Source organism: Hetaerina americana, unplaced genomic scaffold (genome assembly GCF_022747635.1).
Source record: "Hetaerina americana unplaced genomic scaffold, ioHetAmer1.1.p SCAF_10, whole genome shotgun sequence".
NCBI classification, from domain to species: Eukaryota; Metazoa; Arthropoda; class Insecta; order Odonata; family Calopterygidae; genus Hetaerina; species Hetaerina americana.
In genome coordinates, this window is record NW_027286070.1 from 19,529,531 (window position 1) to 19,549,970 (window position 20,440).

The 20,440-nt window shown below is 39.2% G+C and overlaps 1 protein-coding gene and 1 long non-coding RNA gene across 2 annotated transcripts in view; one reads left to right on the forward strand and one right to left on the reverse strand.

Annotated features, from left to right (window-relative positions):
* LOC139699999 (potassium channel subfamily K member 13-like) overlaps window positions 1–20,440 on the forward strand; it is a 244,096-nt gene that overhangs the window by 142,748 nt on the left and 80,908 nt on the right. The gene's annotated exons all lie outside the window — the stretch shown is intronic.
* Window positions 1,112–1,945, reverse strand: LOC139700000 (uncharacterized). Its single transcript, XR_011703651.1, has 3 exons — window positions 1,832–1,945; window positions 1,452–1,750; window positions 1,112–1,176 (listed from the first exon to the last, which is right to left on the reverse strand). It is a non-coding gene; the product is annotated as an uncharacterized lncRNA (long non-coding RNA).

The window sequence follows — 20,440 nt, forward strand, 5'->3', positions numbered from 1 at the left end:
TCCCCTCCCCTCCCCTTCCCATTTCCCTTTCCGCCGAACTTGTTTGTGCATGTTTTTTTGGATTTCTTGCGTTCCCTTCCCTCTCTCTCTCCCTTTCCGCGACTTTCGGGGGTTTTGGAATGAAAAAATGACGACCTGAAAAGGCCGGTTTATTTCCAACTTATTTCAACCAAAGAGAGGTAATGTTTGTATGCTGCAATTGCTGTCATTATCCGCGAAGACGTGCTACAAAGGGTTATTGCTCATTCAATAGTGGCAGCACAATGCATCGTGTAATAAGAACTGCATGAAGGCCAGTTGCGCACAGTATCCTTCGATGGCACCCTTGAAAGAGCTTCGGGCATGGTTCAAGAGAGCGGATTTGGTGCAAGAAGTCCAACCATTCACCATCAGTTAAGTACTCTAACCCTTCAGGGAACCTGTTGTAACACGTCGTCGGGTAATGACAGGAATTGCAGCAGACGAACATTAACTCTTCGGGCTTGGACCCTTTGTGGGCCCTCTGCCATCTCTTCAACTGGAGTCTCCCCAACAAATGTGCTTTGCCGCCAAGTGACCGTTGATTTAGAAACGACAAAACAGAGTCTCTGCGGTTCATATGTGGGCGACTGCTCGCATCCATGGTTGAAATAATAATGAGCTAAATGCTTTGTCAAAAAAATTCTATAACGCGAGCACGGAGGGAGGAAAAAAGGAAACCGGAAAGGGGAGGCAGGAAACTTGCTAACCGCACTTGGCTGAAACTCTTGATGCGAACACTTTAAGGAGGCTAACTTTCATCATTGCTTGTATTTCATATTTTCGAGAGAAATAATTTTACAATTGGAGGTGAAGGAAAAAGAATTAGGAAAAAGAACAAAATTGTTTAAAACCAATTTATTTTATATAAACAATTTAAAGAATATACATTACAAAAATGATGATCAATTTAAACAAACACTATAGGTGAAAACATTAATGATATTAATTAATAAAATTCCATTTATATTAAAACAGAATAATTAACAACACTGAACACCAGCCTTTCCGATGCTTGTTGTAACACGCAAGGGATGCTTATTTAAACTGGAACGGGAGATCAGGATTAAGAAATAAAACACATTATCACACTTTTTTCATTTTTATTTTATCTTTTTTCATGTACAAAATAGTTATGTCACTTTGGGGAGGGGCGCTCTGTGATTCCAAGCCGCAAATGAAATAAAGAAAAAAAGGAAAAAAACATCTTTTACAATCAATGAATTGAAAAGGTTACATATAATTTGAATCTAGTGATAGTGAAATGTAGATAGGATAGTATTACTTATATATCACTATATATGGTCTGTTTGTTTTGGAAATTTACATCGATTTAAAAACATCCAAAATTGAAAGAAGAAAAATGCCATGCAAATAATTACTCGATCAATGAAATGGTCAATACAAGACTGAAGTAAAAAGATAGTACATACCAGGAGAGGATAACACACCGGGTTCCGTCCCAGGTAAGGCTCCATTTTACCTCATTGTTATTATAGGTTGTAATGTCGCCTTCATTTTCAAAAATGGTTGTATATCTTTTGGGAAGCCAAATCTTCCGTTTGGCTTCTCCTTCATATTTAATCAATCCCACCAACCCCTCCCCGTACCTCCCATTAACCTTTTCCATGCTCAAGATGAGATATTTTCTATTTAGGTCTAATTCTTCTTTTTTTAAAAATGCGGGGCTGTTTTTGTTTACTCCCACCAACAGGCTGTTCAACTTGTCCATCTGAAAGGAATGAAGTAATTAGTATATATTGTTACATCGGCAAATTGTATTAATAATGAAAAATGAGAAAGGATACCTTACCTTTCAATTGGGGGATTTTTTTAAAAATCGGCGTGACCTGTTCGAAGGAGGAAGATAAAAATTAATGAAAGAAATATGAATAATAAGTAATAATTTTCTAAGGCACGTCATCTTACCTTTCCCTTGTCTTGATTTACTTCGAATGGCGTTCAGGGCGACACCCTCTGGATATATACGCGGAAAAGAGCGGATGTTTTCATGAGAGAACCGGATGGATTATATGGAAAATATTGCCAATGTGTCTAGTTTAAGGTTCGTTACAGAAGAAAAATATTTTTTTAAAACGTAACGAAAATATTTTTTACCAAGTGGGAAGGTCTCTCTCTCTCTCCCTCGACGGAAACGTGATGACATAACTCGACGGAAACGTGATGACAAAGCGAATTTGTTTTTCCAAGCGGACGAGCGCTAGCAATTCATTTCATAGCATTGACGCGAAAGAAATGGACGCCCCCCAAATTGTGTTCGATCTTTACGATAGGGAAACATTTGGTTATAAATTGAATCAACGAAAATGGTGGGACAAAGTGAAGTTAAGATGGCTTTGTCTTGACGCTAGACTTCCGTTGGTATGCGTTAACCATATACGGGCCGAACGGCTAAGAGAATGGGCAGAAAAAGAGGAGGATAGGAAGGATAGCCTGGAGGCGAGAATAAGGAAAGCAAAAGAAAGTAGCGCGGTCGCGGCATTCCAATGCTAGAGGTGGAAGGATAAGCTTGTGTTCGCTTGCGCTGTTGCATAAATGGAACAAATTAACATAATAAAATTTGTTTCACGTCTGTGATTCCTACCTCATGATAAATAAAAAAAGCATACATATATATATAAAATCGAAAAAACCGATATATAGTAAATAATGTGGTCTCGAAAAATGACCACCCTTAAAAAACCCCAGTGTGCATCATGCAATAATACATAGGCCTATGCGTTATAATAAAATTTTTCTAGAAAAAAATAAAAACTGCAATGCTAAAATTTTAGCCTTCTTAAACGCGTACATCCCCCCAAGCGAGAGGAGTCCTCGCTCTCCATATCTTATCTCCCTCGTGGTTTCCGGCTCTGCGCTCCCGCCGCTGTCTGTCCACGGAAAAATGTTTTCCTTTCCGACTCCTCCCGTCTTGTGCTGCGGTAAGTAGTGCGAAGCCGAACTAAAATATATATAGTTTCCGCTTCGCCCCCCATCAGTCGTTTGCTAGCATTCCACGTCCCGGGAGTAGTGGGGGTGTTTGTGAAGCAATGGAGCAACAACTTTGTGACGTGTGCTACACATATTATCAAAATTTGCAAAGCCACCAAAACTCCGATGTGCACCGAAGGCATGAATTACGACAATTTGGCGGTGAAAATCGACCATTAATCGAACTACAGTCGGCTGCGCAGAATCGATTGAAAACATATTGGGTGAGTAGAATCGAAGAAATATCCGATGTTGTAACATTTTTGGGAGCAATCAAAAGCACAATCAGGGATAAAATAACCGAACAACTTCGAAGTAATCCATTGAAAATTAATGTAATTTTAAAATGCCGATTTGTTAAAGATGAGCAATTCGATGATCGATGTTTCAAAACTAAGAACTACGAAGCGCCAAACAAATTTTAAGTCAATCATCATGCAGTCGTCAGATAATCAGCAGCACCCGGAGCAGCAACAGTCTCCTCAGTCTCCTCATGAGCAGCAGCATCCACAGCAGTGCGAACAACTCATGCCGTCACCGGATCATCAACAACAACAGCAGCCGGTGCATCAGATACAGCCTCCTGCCGAGGAGCAGCAGAGTGCTTCTGACCCTCGCATCAAGCGAAAGACAGGAGGAGCGGAAGGGAAAGAAAATATACAGCCCAAGAGAGCGGTGAAGAAAAGTAAAACATACGAACATTGCAGTTTAGCTGCGTTCGACATTTTGGAGAGGGAAATAGAGGAAGCTATCCTTGGGGCATTACACGCAGATAAGCCCGACGCGGTACCTGTTTCACCACCGCCACCTCCTCCTCCTCCTCCTCCTCCTCCTCCTCCTCAACCATCATCCACGACCTCTTGTGTCGATGAGAAACATCTATCTGCCATTAAACATTTATACTATTGTGGTGCCGTCCTAAGTGCAAGCAAGAAAATTCACATTGCGTGGCAGCTGAGGCAGAGTGACGGTGGGCGGGCTTACGTGAGATTGTTAAATATACCAGACGACTGTGACGAGTTGAGCGGGCTGGACTTATTCGATTGTGACCTTTGCGCCCTACGCAACTGTGAAAAGATCATTACTGGCTTCTTAAGCAGATCGAAGGGAAAGCCGAAAACAATCCGCCCACTTACGAATTTCTCCGTCGAGTTTGGCACGCATAACGGTGGTAAAGTTGTAGCGTTTGTTCGTAAATCGGGAGCTGCTCTCCTCGATCAACGGTGGGGTAAAACTGTTTTGCTAAACTTATCGGAATGGCTAGAGTTTTCAAAAATTCTCAATGTACTCATAGATGCTATCCTAGTTGCCAATCATTGGAGCCCGAAGCTGGACCAATTCTTCACGCCCATTCGGGATGCCGTAAGCACGGTGGGAGGGCAACACATGAGAATAACCTTTGGCATGAGGTCGACCGCCAGTCTAAACGTACCCTTCCCGTTCGACCCATGCCGAGCACAAGGATGAGTAAAGTCATCGTAGACTTCCAGGCAGGAGTTGATGGAAAGGTTTTGGTGATCAGAGAATTGGCTATGGAGGATCTGGAATCCGAGTGGCGAAGGTCGTGGCTTTTCCAGTTTCCACCCGGCATCCCAATTCCCGCGATGGAAACGAACCAGTGGCTCACTAGAAATTGGCACGGGTTGGATTATGATTCGGGCGATGTACCTTACGACGAATTGAACACTATTCTGAAAAAGGAAACCGAGCCATTTCAATATGTTTTTGCAAAAGGGTTGGAAAAATGTAAATTTTTGTCGGGAATCATTGATCGTCCAGTAATAGAACTGGCAAAGTATTTTAATGTCCCAAAATTGTGCACGCTCCCACCCACTTCAACAAAATGCGATTTTCACAAAACGGAGAAATTAGTATGTGCGGTGAAAAATTGTTCAAAATTAAAAGCTTGGATACATAATAATGTGCAGCATGATAAATTTAATTCATTTTTAAAATTTATTTAATTATTCTGCTTTGAATTCCAATTGTAATGTTATAGTGTTTGTTCTAATTGATCATATTCCTATTGTAATGTTATAGTGTTTGTTCTAATTGATCATATTCCTATTGTAATGTGTATTTTTTATTATTTATATATAGAATAAATTGGTTGTAAAAAAAATTTTGTTCTTTTTTCCTAATTCTTTTTCCTTCACCTCCAATTGTAAAATTATTTCTCTCGAAAATATGAAATACAAGCAATGATGAAAGTTAGCCTCCTTAAAGTGTTCGCATCAAGAGTTTCAGCCAAGTGCGGTTAGCAAGTTTCCTGCCTCCCCTTTCCGGTTTCCTTTTTTCCCCTCTCCCCGCGTGATACTCATCTCAAATGAACACTTGAGCATTGAGCTCACAGCCATGGATGCGAGCAGTCATATTATGGAGAGAGTCAACGACTCCATCAGAGCTTGCATTGTCGCGAAGGGCGAAATTAACATACTCTCCGACGAACACGTCGCACACCTGCCTCTCGCTTTTCTAGAAATGTACCGACCCAGCCAGGTGCATGTCTTGCTGTCGAGGCTGCCAAGAGGAGGCCATGGTACCGAGTTCGATTTGTGTTACGAACATTACAATAAAGGGCGGACACATATCGACGGACCACCACCATTGAAAAAGCACTGCCATGGATGCGAGAATAATATATAAGTACGCCACACTTTTAAAGTCGCAATTATACAGACCCCGCTAGTGCAAACTTATATAGAAATATTTATATATAATTAACTTTAATATAAATAAACCGACCTTTTCAGGTCGCCATTTTTTCATTCCAAAACCCCCGAAAGTCGCGGAAAGGGAGAGAGAGAGGGAAGGGAACGCAAGAAATCCAAAAAAACATGCACAAACAAGTTCGGCGGAAAGGGAAATGGGAAGGGGAGGGGAGGGGAAGGGGAAGGGGAGGGGATGGGGAAGGGATGGGCAGGGAAGGGGAGGGGGGGGGGGGGAACACACCGCTTGTTGCTGTCTTTTCCGCGCGCGCGCAACTGTCCTCGGACAGCCTAAAGCCTTCTACTAACATACCATTTAAGATTCGTATTTATAGGTATATAGGTGTCTTTGCGCCAGTTTGATGCAGAATGTCTTCTTTTACATAATTCAATGTCAGAACGTATTGCTAATAACGCAATATAAATTATCGGTATTAACACTGGAGCTTAACTAATCGTTAGAAATAAATAAATTAGTAAAAAGGCTTATGATATCATTTAGATAAAAATTTTTACGTTCTGAAAAAATAGTGGAAGGAAAAATTAAGGAAATCTGTGAGATGAGAAGCTATTGACAAAATGGACTACAGGAAAATTTCTCTCATGAAATGTTATCCACCTTCACCAAAGATAATATGCTATTAGTTTCTTAAATTACACGGTGACGAAAATTGCCCTGTAATAGGTTACTCCGAAGATTATCTTAATGAGGGGTTCGAAATTATAAAAAACCTCATTATTCTCATAATTCTACAGGTAAGGATAATGAGGTTTATTCACACCATTAAGGTTAGAGAATAATGAGAGGCTCAAAACACTAAGGGAAAGTAGGAATTTTTTTCAGAAAATTGAAGCTCTAATTAGCCTGTAGTCAAAAAATAAAGTTCTCTTCCCCTTCAAGAGTCCGCACAGAGTATTTGAAACCGTTTGATGTACTATAAAGAGATGTAAATGAAAATCATGGATAAATTTGCTTATCAATGGTCTTGTTCCGTTATTTACGCCTTTAAAAAAACCATTTAAAGAACTTGTATACATTTTTTCACTTCATCTTGATCCATTTCCTTTGTTCCTAAAAGTTGGCACATTCGTGGTAAATGGCATCAAATCAATACGGAGGGATGCCTGTGAAGAAAATATTACTAGAAAAGTTACTAAGTGAACAATGGGCATCAAATTATTTTCTGGTTACGTTCTTTATGTAATTAAAGGCCATTTTTCATAGCTGACGGAGTTGAAAATGTTCATGTTCTTCAACCAGTAAGTCAAGAATGACTCTGCGGCTACAAGGGATTGTAAAGGATAATCACATCAATATATGATCCCATATTATCCCATCTTATTTCTCAAACAATAGTTGTGATGCATCAATTTATCTATGTTTTTTTTTACATCATGCTCTTAACTCTTAAAACATTCCCATCTATTTATAAGTATGTATATTAAAATCTCATAAATTAAGGTATCAGTTTTCATGGTTGTCAAAAACAACAAAATCTTCTATGTCGCATAATTGGTGTGCTGTCTTGCTTTTTAGCCGTATGTATCCTTAAACCAGTAAAAACTCGTAAAACAATCCTGCCACTTCGTTCAACCCCGTGACATTTTCCATGGGGTCCTGAGAGCTTTTGGGAGAGAAGATCCTTTCTGGGACGGAGCTGTAACGTAAACATGGACGGATATATTTCCCGTGAACACAACTGTTCTCCGCCGAAGCTTAGTTATTATATATTCTATGCATTCAGGCTTTACTTTAAGGAAATCCATTACCACTGAAGAAAAAAAAACAATGCATCTTTCCGCCAAATTTATTTATTAGGTACGACTAGTTTCAATGCGCCGTCGTCAACCTCAGGTACAAAGTTACTCATGCAGTCATGCAGGTGGTAAGCATACGTGTCTCTATATATATATATATATATGTATATATATATATATATATATATATATATATATACACACACACACACACACACACACACACACACACACACACACACACATGGGTCGTGGTAGTCCGGGGGTAGAGCGCTGGACTACTGACTTGAGGGTCCTGGGTTCGTTTCCTAGACAAATCTCTGGGTAACTGCAGCTCCACCCAAGCTATATGAAATACAGTTGATACCTTGGTTAACATAAAATACCCGCAAATCTCATTGTAAATTGTGCCCCCTCTTTAACTCAAGTGGTTAGTGTGTCCACCCGGCAAGTGGAAAGATCCGGTGTTAAGTCCCGGCCAAGGAAATATTTTTGCGCTCGTGATTTGCTCGACTCCGCCTTCCCACCTCTCCTGTGTTTATCCTTCATATCATATGTGTTCCTATTCCTTTCCTTATATCTTTTTCCATGTGAATGAGTAGTAGTAGTAGTTTTGAGGGGAGGCGACCGACTGCTGAGGTCATTTGCGCCATAGGGGATGGACAGGAAAGGATTAAGGTTGGAGAGAAACCCGGCGTCGGCATTAGCCTACTCTTTACGAAAGACGCCAAGGGGTCCGCAGCTTAACGTCTCATCCGACGGACGGCGTACTCACTCAAAGTGCCCTCCACAAAGTACCTCAAGTAGGGATCGAGATTCCTCTGAAAAATATTCAACACCGCCGGGATTGGAACCCGCGCCCTCTGGGTGGGAAGCCAGTACGTTAGCCCCCGCACCATCTCGATCCTCTCCATGTGAATGAATATGTGTATATATGAATAATATATATATATATATATATATATATATATATATATATATATATGTGTGTGTGTGTGTGTGTGTGTAATTGGCTCGCGGTAGTCCGAGGGGAGAGCGTTGCGTTTAACTACTGACCGGAGGGCCCGGGTTCGATTCTCGGGGTGGCCTCTCTGGGCAGCGGTAGCTCCACCAAAGCTATGTGATTTTTCGGGTACCAGTTCTTCAGTTGGAGGAGATTGTCGGCAGGGGGGGAGGAGGTGGCCAGGAGGGCTCACGCTTGGGATTCACTAGGCATATTCTTGAATGAGGGGGAGGTTTCTATCATTGGGGCATATCTTTCATAACTAATATCATTAAGGATTTTTTTCAACAGTCTTCTTATCTCTAGTTCCTCTATTATGTCAATTTTGCACCCTTTCCCAATAAGGTGAAGGATTTCAGGGGTAAAGTCACTTGTGTGTCCCTCCTCTACTAGATGATGCGCAAAGTGTAAGTGGGATGGTTTCCCGTGAAGGAAACTTCTACTATATTCCTCCGCTCTGGTTCGGAAGGATCTCCCAGGCTGCCCCACGAACCTGGCGTCACAACCACTACATTTTAACTTCTACATGCCACTTTGTTTTAAATGATCAGATCTGTTTCTTTCGTTTTATTGAATTAATAACTTAAATTTTTCCTATTGTAGTAGGTAATCCTAAATTGTTCCTTTGAAATGAATTTTTCAATGTATATGGATATTTCTTATATAATATTGGACCACTTTTGAGATGCGCGAGTACACTCCACTATAGTGGGATGGTAAAGGAGTTGAAACTACTTTTTTCTTCATTTTTTTAGCATTGTATCTATAAACCCACCGTTTCCGTTAATTAATTATGATTTTTATTCCTTCTGAAGAGTCGACTTTAAAGTTTGATGAACCTTCTCCCGTATTTTTCCTTAAAGTCTTCCACTTTCTCGTTTCTCTGCACTTTTTTCCCGCGTTCAAGTTACCTTGCATTGGTTTACTCTTTATCATCCCAAATACTAGGAGCTTTTTCTTCACTTTACATTCCATCACATCTGAAAGAAAACTGTTTCCACGTATGATCGGTCTCCGTGAGATAGCAGCAGCTGTAATTTATCTTTCAAAAACGTTATTTAATTCAAACCAGTCCCTAATTCCAACCCAACCTCAAATGTTTACAATTCACCTCCACAGCCATATCTCTAAATTCTCTAAATATTTGTTATCTTTCTCTCTCATCTTCCAATATTTCTGCAACTATTATTCAAATATATAACCTTTAAAATCGCTTTTTTTATTATTGTCATTTTTATTGATATTCATTTAATGGATATTTTTCGAAGTTTTTTTCGCAATTTTACCATTAAACGTTTCGAATAACTAATAATAATAATTATACAATTGTTCCAGGCTCAACTTAGAGGTGGTTCATGCTCATTACATGAATAATACAATGTATATTTTCTGTAGTTTTACAGATATACGTCTGATCTCTGACTTACATCATACCCACGAAAATTTTAAGCTTGAACCTTAATGCATTCCTCTTGCTGTATCTTATGAGAAAATTACTGAAACCATTGTAGTTCCCTCACAAAAGAACTCGTACGTGCAAACGTAAACATTAAATAACCATATTCATGATGAAAAAACAGAAAATTTCACATTACATTCACGTCAAAATGGCATAAAAGGGATTTTAGACAATAATTACAAAATTGCTTATCATTGCTCGAATAAATAAACATATAGTGAAATTAATTTTATACCATCCCCTAGTCAACTTTTTACCTATTGCTGTAAATTTATTAATTTTTGGGGACCTTTTTAATTGATTAATCAGATATGATTATCAATAAGTTGTCTTAAGCTTAGATACGCGTGTAACTCAAGAACAAAATCATTAATCAATTTTAACATAATCTGGATTTTGAATTCTAAATGTACTAAAAAAAATTCGAAGTAAACGAAGGAATTAAAATATCCCCGTCTTGGTGCAAACCATACTATTTTAATTTTTTTCTGAGTATCGCCATGTTTGGTGGGTGTAGTAAGTAACGTACTTGGCTGTCAATCTGGATTTTGAGACTTCAAACCTCATTTAGTAGCAGTATTTAGGGGAGGCGACCGATAGCTGAGGTCATTTGCGCCATAGGGGATGGACAGGAAAGGATGAAGGGTGGAGAGAAACCCAGCGTCGGAATTAGCCTACTCTTTACGAAAGGCGCCAAGGGGTCCGCAGCTTAACGTCCCATCCGACGGACGGCGTACTCACTCAAAGTGCCCTCCACAAAGCACCTCAGCTAGGGATCGAGATACCTCTGAAAATATTCAACACCGCCGGGATTGGAACCCGCGCCCTCTGAGTGGGTAGCCAGTACGTTAGCCCCCGCACCATCTCGATCCCGGAATGTGAATGAATGTGTGTGTGTGTGTATATATATATATATATATATATATATATATATATATATATATATATATATATATATATATATGTAATTGGCTCGCGGTAGTCCAAGGGGAGAGCGTTGCGTTTAACTACTGACCGGAGGGTCCGGGTTCGATATAATATTCAAATAAATATTCAACATGGCCGGGATTTGAACCTCTGGGTGAGAAGCCAGTACGTTAGCCCCCGCACTCAAACCTCATTTAGATGGATATTTCTCCTGTTATTGAATGAATGAATGCATTTATATACTTTGCTTACTATAGAACATTTTTAATTATACTTAATTATTTTTGCATAGTTATCCGTGATTGGGTTTCGATGAAGAAAATATCACAATAAACCTATAATTATATTTTTTCAGGAGAACAATTATGCACTTTAAGTAGTTAAACGGATATTAATCTACCATTAACGTTTGAGGTAATTTTACCGCAGGTGCTATTTTCAAATAATACACTTTATCACCAAAATGTATTCATTCTAGTTCATTATAACTTGTCACATTAGCACTTAACAAAGCATCCTCCACGACCTATTTCCATAATTACTACAGCACTAAAGTAAGGTCGTGAAAAATGAGTATTCATTACGAAGTCGCTATTTCGTGAGCAGCAAGTTTTACTCTTTATTTTTCAACTATTTCTCTTCAAACAGTGCAGAAAATATTGCTGTACTTAGCCGCGGACGTTTTTTCGCGCGGACGATTTACGGTGGTCCACGGGCTGAAGAACTCTTTCCTAATTGTATGTGCCACGTGTTGCATACTTTCACGGATAAATCTCCGCATTCATAAAACTGCAGTCTTGCACTCGTGGCCGCGGAACCTAGCGGAGCGGCACGGACCACTATCTTCACTCACAGATTTTCTTAAGCCCTCTCCGTATTCCCAAGCACAAATTATTCCCTCCCCTAGATTCCAGACACAAGAATATAATTTCTTGGTTTCCCAAAGTCCAATTAGAATACCGTAATTTTTCGTTTTGCTTCTTACTCCAAATTCAACGGAGTGCTCTCATCTCGTGGGGAATGAATAATTAATCGTAAACGTCCACCCAAATGAGTGATTTTACAAACCGTGGAGCTTAGTATTAAGGGAGCGTTACTCCACCTATCAACCGAACTTCTCGTTGAATACGGCCGTTAGTTATCTTGTCGGGAGGCCAAGGAGCCCTATCTGCCAGGCTACCGCACCACCCGCGAATAGAAGAGGCCGTTAATTTGACATGATGGCAACCCAACTACGGCAGGAAAAAAAAGCAGCATTGGTTTTTTTGCCGAAACATATACGTTTTTTACAATACCATCGCGTAAAAGTAACTGCCTTTTCAAAATTTAATTTTGGGAAGTTAGCTTATGGTGGCAAGTTTGTTCTTAATTGTTTTTCAAGCCTTTTATGGGAGATATTTACATAATACCAACCCCCGTCTGGTTTCTAAAGCTACGGAGACTAAATATTTTGAAAATTTGCTTACGTATTCCTCGATAAAAATAAATATTTTTATTCGATCGCATTAACAAAAAGAAAATCCAACACTCAAGAAAAATTTGAACCGGATCATCATGTGATAGTCTGGTATATTGATGGTACAACTGAAATTGGTGATCAGCCAGCAAATAATGAGAGCATACACTTTTTATATAATTCAATGTAAATTAAATTTACATTAAACCTTTAAAATCATAAAGGATCTTTATTTTATTTATAACATACCAGTTAGTAATCTCAGTAGAGAATCAATATTATCGGTCAGTTTTGTGATAACAGTTAATTGGGTTAACAGACATAAATTTGACAAATTAGGATATCTCTGGCCAAATGACTTCAGTCGGTCCATATTGTATACATGTTATTCATAAATGTATTCCAAAAATATACCATTATTGGTATGTTATATACATTAATCCTCTAGTCTAGGTATTTTAGAGACCCAGGGACTAAGAACTATCAATCTTCTAAGTCACGCCTAACACGCACGAACTATCCTGTAAATTAATATTAAAATATTCTATAAACTCCACAAACGTCCCATCTCCATTTACCATGTTTTGCTTGGATTTTAGTGATCTACGAAATAATTTTCAACTGATTAGTGTGTGATTTTCTTTTTGCAGTTCACAGATACTACCTTGATCAAAAAGTTCCCGGAATAACCACCGTGTGGCGCTCCCATCGTTCCGATTTGAGTTCTGTTTTTTTTGTTAAATTGGTACATCTGTTGTTGATATTCCCTTTAAATCTTAGTGTCATTACTTGACATTTGCAAAAGTTACGTAGCCAAGAGTACATCTATCTCTGTGTGTGTTGGCGATTTTTTACAATTGCAGAAATGGATTTAAATTTGCAACAACGAACTTGTATTAAATTTTGCGTAAAAAACGGATTTAGTGGCGCACGGACGTTGGAAAAGTTGGAAAAGTGTTTCGGCAACGATTCTCTAAAAAAAACGGTCGTTTACCAGTGGCACGAGCGGTTCAGAAGTGGTCGTGAGTCAATCGAAGATGATGAACGCAGTGGCAGACCATCGACATCGAAAGTCGGTGAAAAAATTGATAAAGTAAAAGAAATGTTGGTCAATAACCGCAAATTAACCATCAGAGAAATAGCGGAGGACTTGAACATTGCCTATGGATCCGCCCAAGACATTGTGGTTAATGATTTGGGTTTCCGTCGTGTAGCAGCAAAGTTGGTGCCAAAAGACCTCAATTTCATGCAAAAAAGAGACCGTGTTGACGTCGCAAAAGACATGATTTGCGAGGCTGAATCCGATCCCACATTCATCAAAAGGATCATTACTGGAGACGAGACGTGGGTTTATGAGTACGACACGCAATCCAGACATCAGGCAAGTGAATGGCGTTCACCAAATGAGCCGAGACCAAAAAAACCACGTCGTTTTCAGTCAAAAAAGAAGGCAATGCTGACGGTTTTCATGGATTACAACGGTGTAGTGCATCATGAATTTTTGCCAGAAGGCCGGACAGTAAACAAAGAGTATTATTTGGGCGTTATGAGACGTTTGCGTGAAGCAATTCGCCGAAAGAGACCAGAAATGTGGGCAGAAAACTCGTGGATTTTGCACCATGATAACGCACCGTCGCACAGTGCTATCATTATTCGTAATTTTTTGACGAAAAATGCAACAAATACCATCCAACAGCCACCGAATTCACCTGATTTGGCTCCCTGTGACTTCTTTCTGTTCAATCGAGTTAAAAAACCATTACGGAGAACGCGTTTTAGCAGCCGAGAGGAAGTAATGGAAAAATCGCAGGAAGCACTGATGGACATACCAAAAACCGAATATAAAAAATGTTTCGAGGATTGGATCAAGCGCTGGCATAAGTGTGTTGCAGTCGATGGGGATTACTTTGAAGGGGACAATATAGATTTAGATGAATAAACTTGTATTTTTAATTTTCTGAATAAATTCCGGGAAATTTTTGATCAAGGTAGTATACTTCCAAACAATATTTTGCAACCGTGTAGCATCCTAAACGGCGATCTATGACTGTGATCTGTAATATATTTTTTCAGAGAAAAATCTTCAAATTCAGTTCTTCCTCATTACCAGGTGTCAGCCTTTTGTGTCGTACAATTTTTCTGTATTGTGAGCGAATAACATGCAAAGCTGGTATAAGCTGAAGGTTGCAATTTCGATTCCCTCATGGAAAATGTAAACTCTGAGGGTAAATCCCATGGTAAACCTGGTGATGAAGCAAAAGCGGCTTACCAAAGTCATGGGGGATGCAAATGGCATGAAAGAGCACCAAGGCATTGCAACGGTGCCCAGAATGCAAACAGAAAAAAAGAGGTCTTAAAAGGAGTGACCCCGGTGAGGTAGCCATATATTTTCCAATATTGTTTTGTTTAAAATCCCGTATTGCACTAAATCAGAGAAAACCACGACTAAGCGAAACCGGCTCACTTAATGGTATTGCCTCTCCGGAGGATATTTTTCAAGTTTCAATGTGATTTAATGTTAACGGATGTTAACTTGAACTTTTTGTTTACGTATTTAGCTAAGACCACGTTAAGCGCCAGGTACAGTACGGTCTCCCCACCCACAGAGATCATTTGGTTAACTTTCGTGGACCGCCAATCCATTCTTCCCTTTCCTCGCTTTAACAGCTTTCCATCTCACCCGTTTGCTCCGCGATGTGCTCCGCAATCCCCTCCCTTAGGAAGCCTCCATCCCATTTACTCCCCCTCCCCTTGGCAATAATGGCTGAACGATTTCGGATTTTGGAGCAAGTATTAACAGATGGAAGGGGATGGGAATTTTTTTTCTCACGCCAGCTCCCCGGATTCCGCAAATTTATTGCATTGCCGATATTAATTCCGTTGGACGTGAGTTCCCTCCCACACACACACCCACTCTCTATCTCTCTCTCTTGCCTACTCTCCCACCCACGTTTTCTCCCACACTCTCGCCCTTCGACTGGCATTTAATTCTCACCCCCGCAAGACTTGAATTTTTCTCTTTCCTCTCCTTTTTCCGTAGGCTGGAACGATCATCATCCCCATCCCCTCCAGCGGTTCCTCTCTCTCTCTCGCCCTCTCTCTCTCTCGCACACACACACATATTCGACCACCCTCCTATTTTTCCCGTTCGATGCAATACGTCTCTGATTAGAACCAGTGAATAGATTACCCGGATTAATTGCTTTCGGCATTCGAGAAAAAAAAATGGTTCGTCCACGGCCTTGGACGAAAGTTCTAATAAAAGGAAAAAATATGTAACCCACTCGGAAAAACTGAAAAGTTCGCTCAGTTGTGGAGACTTATTTTTGCCCACATTTTATCATTTTTATCAATCCCCTCACCCTACCCTGCTTCCCAAGAAATTTCATTTTCACCATAAATGATCAATTGTCTTGCTGGAAATTGCGTACCTCTTTATAAAGAGTCATTTTAACCAGGTTAAACGTGTAAAAATATTTTCGCTTTTCCAAACCGTTATATAGCATGGAATCGCTCTGATTATCTCCAGTTACGTACTTTTTCATGAAGTTGCTTTGAGGTAATAGTTTCTTTGAGATTATAAAGAGAAAAAAATGTTGCAAGTCTTTTTATATCATGTTAACAAATATGTTCATAAATCTCCATTACTAAGCGAGGAGGAATTTATGAGAACTGTTTAATATCCTCAATTACGCACTGCATCGTATTCAATGACTTCTCTCAGTTTTGGAAGCGGGGAATCAGCGTTCTCTGTAAAGGGGAAGAACGCATTATACTCTTCAATCTATTAGTGTCATTTCGCCCTCACCCATCCAAAAACGTATTACCTCGGCAAGATTTCATGTTTCATCTGAATTGATGGGCTATATTTCAAGAAATTAATGCATTTACTAAACGGTGAGTGAAGTGGCGTAAATGGGAGGAAGGGAATTTTCCGTTCTCCTTACACTGATTCTGTGGAGATCATATTCCTGATTCAATTAAAGGTGCCGCTTATTTCACCCGGAAAGTAATGTTCATTAATTGCTGTAAATCAAATGTCGGTTGCTACGAAATAATTACTGATTATATTTTTCACATTTATGAGGGCATTTATGCAACCGAAGGCTTTTCCAGCGGTATTCGTGGGCTAAACTGCAGGCCACTTGGCGTAATTTTCTAATGAGCATGGTACTGCCGAAAATGAGTTTCTCTTCAGCCTACCATATTATTCAAAAATTCTAATCAACCCATAAGTAAACACGGATAATACTCTAGCAGTCTTAACGCTCCTTATAGAAGATAAGAATTACGCATGCTCCACGGTTGTCAAAATTTCTCCCCATTTTTAACAAATCCAGGAAAACCGTAAGCAGGTTATGTAATATATATTCCTTTCTCAAGTATCCCTTATCTAATTAATGCGAATAATTTTACACATTAATATTTCTGGGTACACCAAACGAATGAATCCGTTAAATTACCTGTTAAGGCAGCTCTCTTAGCTTTCAATTTGATGAAGGAGAACACCTTTGCGAGTAAAACGTTGACTTTAACCTCTATAATATACAAATATAAATATATATATATATTGTTTTTATGATTGTCTTACTCGAAATATAATGAAATGAAGACGTACCCTATACCGTCCATACATCTGCCATATCATATGTCATTATTCCTATTAAAAGTTTTTAAAACGTTTTTCGAATCTTATGTGTTTTCCGCTGCTCAAAGTCCGTCGAAGAACATACATGTACATATATCCATGTGCCTATAATAACATTTTGCATGATTAGAAAATACTATGACAAAAAACACGTGAATGTAAGTATTTACCGTCAGTCCAAAGAATTTATTCCTGAATCGACCGCTCCGAGCCAGTCAATCAATTAAGAAATTATGTTTGTCCATATGTGAAAGAACGTATATTAAACGGCGGACAATAAATCAAAAATACCGATCTTAACCAACCATCATTACATTATCTGCGGCTTTTTATGTAATAAACCACACGTTTTCTATTCCATCTCGCAGGAAGATGAAAAACAATAGTACATGCGATGACGCTATTTCCACTATTTACATGGTTTTATGTGACTCTTGATACAAAAAATAATACCTCTAAGTTTTAGTAGGCATTGAATTATTTAAGATCATTGAATTCAATGGGTATTGTAGCAGGCAGGTATGGGTAGCAGGCTTTGGAGACTTCTGGAACGTGTTGTGGAGAAGAATGGCAAAGGTAATGAGAGCAGAAATAAATACAACCGAGGAAGTTCTAGGAATAGTAGGGAAGGAAAGAGGACTGTCGGGAGAAATCCAAAGGAGGCTGAAAATGTGGATGCAGAGCATTTTGATAGACGATGAAATATTGTACAATGTGTCAGGGGAGAGATAGCTGGGCAAGTGAGGAAGAGGGAAGGAAAGGATAGGCATGTAGAAATGAAGGGAGGATAAAGCATGCGGAATCAAATAACAGTTTAAGTAGTGAGGTGCCAGGGTGTAACTTGTTAGGTGAGGCTAAGAAATGTACGGCTGGTATGTACTCATCCAAAACGTACCTTAACTGGTGAACTACTAAGAATAATAATGTCATGCTATCATTTGAACACAGGTGTTATGCGTTCGCAAAGAGCTATTCCGGCAAGAATTTTTTATATATCCATGCTAGAAACCTTCAAAAAGAATGAATTTTAGAATATACAAGTTAACACTCATGTTGATAATGTGGTAGAACCACGGTGCGAGTAGTAATTTTAATAGAAGTTGGTAAGCCCGTGGTTATTACGATAACGTGACGCACGATAATTTGTATTAAAATATTCTCCATACTGGGCTTAATGAAAATGAATTTGCTTAATACACTGCCGCATCTACTGACCCTAAAACTTGTCTTAATTTTCTGTCATGGTTTCAAAAGTCAACTCTTTATATTAACCTGAAATTCGACAATGGGCTTATGGAAAATATATTTTGCGAGTAATTTAGGATTATCATACATTAATGGAATGTTTTTAACCTTCAAATGTATCAGAAATTAAATGGAGGAAAAAACTGATTAAGTGATTATTTGCTGATTCATAGATTAGCTAAATAATAACCTCAAGCTTAGCCTTGTACTTTTTTTCTAACCTATTGCGAAATCCGCTGCTAATTAGTTTGATGCATCTTTGGTTACTGATGTTTTAATTTGATTATTTCTTGTACTGCGTTCCTAAAGGTGTAGAAATGTATCCAAGCGATTAGTGTGTTCATTCATTTCTTATGCTTCTACTACGAGTAATCTCTAAGTAAATTGGAGGGCATCATTTCGGATCCATTAGTAAACATGATTTCTCATGTTTTCAAAAAAACGTTTTAGTTTACATTCCTGCTTTAGCGTTTCCCCTCATAATCTACCAAGGAAACCAAATGCCAGTATAAAAATATTTAAGCTTCGGAAGACGCGTGATCTTATATCCCCGCTCCCCCTCCCCTCTCCGGGAAAAACCTCTGTTTTTTTATTCTACCTCCTATTAAAGGTTCCCGATTTTCCAAAATTTCATCACCAGATCAATTTCTCCTACGTAGGAGGGGATATAAAAACTCCACGGGGCATCGATAAAACTTCCAGCTCTTCCAATTATCTGAAGCGCAGTGTGTGGCATAAAAATAATTCTATTTTCCCAATGGAATAAAGGAAGGTAAACCATGGTGGGAAGAGCTGGAAACATTCTCGAGAGCCGTGGATCCTGTACTTCATGGTTATACAATATGAAAATCAATAGGAGGGAAACTAAATTTCATGTGTGCACAGGAGAGCGAGCCGGAATCCTTCACCTACACTGGAATCATCGTGGGCTGTGCGAAGTTAGACGGGCATCGTGAATTGAAGAGCTGAAGCCGATGAGGCGTCCACGCACTCGAGGCGTTCAATCTGGTGTAGGAGTTCTTTCTTTCATTTGTGGAAGTAGTACGAATTTATTTTAGTGTGTTTCCTGACCACTTCATGGATCAGTGCCAAATTTTAACGATTGCAAAATCCACACCAGATGAGAACATACGTTCTCAAATATTGATGCCGAAGTAGAATTCCGATGATCAAATGGATGACGGGATGAGAAATAAGGGAGTTTAATCGAAAAAGGAGACAGTATTATGTGAATTCGATACATCTATAGTGGTAGAAAAATTGTTTTATTAGGTGCATAATAGGGAGAAAAAAGAAGGGACGGTCTCTTGGTGAACACTGTAGCCAGCGGCTGACACATACACCAAATAAAATGGTGTCATATGGGTGTCGCTTCCACTCTTGAACCATTTTAAAACCTCCTCTAATTAATTACTCTTTATTAAATTCAATAAATAGCCAAGTCGTGCAAATATTTTTTTTATAATTTTGAGCCTGCTAGATTATTTAGGCATTTAATTTGTGCCGACGAGTTAAAAAATTTACCTGAATGAATTCTCTCAAGGGCTAGCGACTATCTCAGAAATAATTAAATGTGTGGAAATTTTTGATTTTATTAAATACTTTACTCTCAGATAATTTTGGTCTAAAGCTTTTTAAAATCAATCCTACGCCTCGAATTTCATTCAAAAAAGCCTATTTTTGTAATTGTTTCCCGAGAGTATGACGGCCGAAGCCTGCTGTCAAAATCTGCATTCTCTTCTTGTCGTCAAAATCGTACGGTACGAAAACCTCAAAGGAAAAAGAAGAGGAATCCACGAAATTATTAAATAGCTATCTCAGAATCCTTAACGAAACATGCGCCCATTTTTTCCTTTAAAGACTTTTTCATCGCGCTCTCGAAGTGCGCACCCATTATCGTTTGGGTAATACCACCGACGTTTCGGAATCGGCCTAATGGGTTAGCGGGAAATAAAAAAGAATTGTTAACAAGGTCAGTTTCCTCGGCTTTGATTAGATCAACTCGGGGCGAGGCAAGAGAAACGTTAAAATTAGCACGCTCGCAAAATATTAGGAATGACTCTCATTCGGGTCCTCTCGAGCCAAATTCTCGCAAAATGAAGACTATGGCGAAAAACCCACCTTTCGCAGAAACTCCGTCTCCGATTTGCCTCAGGGTCTCACCCCCCCCCCCCCTCCTCCCGCCCCCCCCCCCCAAATTAAAATTTTACCGAGTTTTGAAAACCTC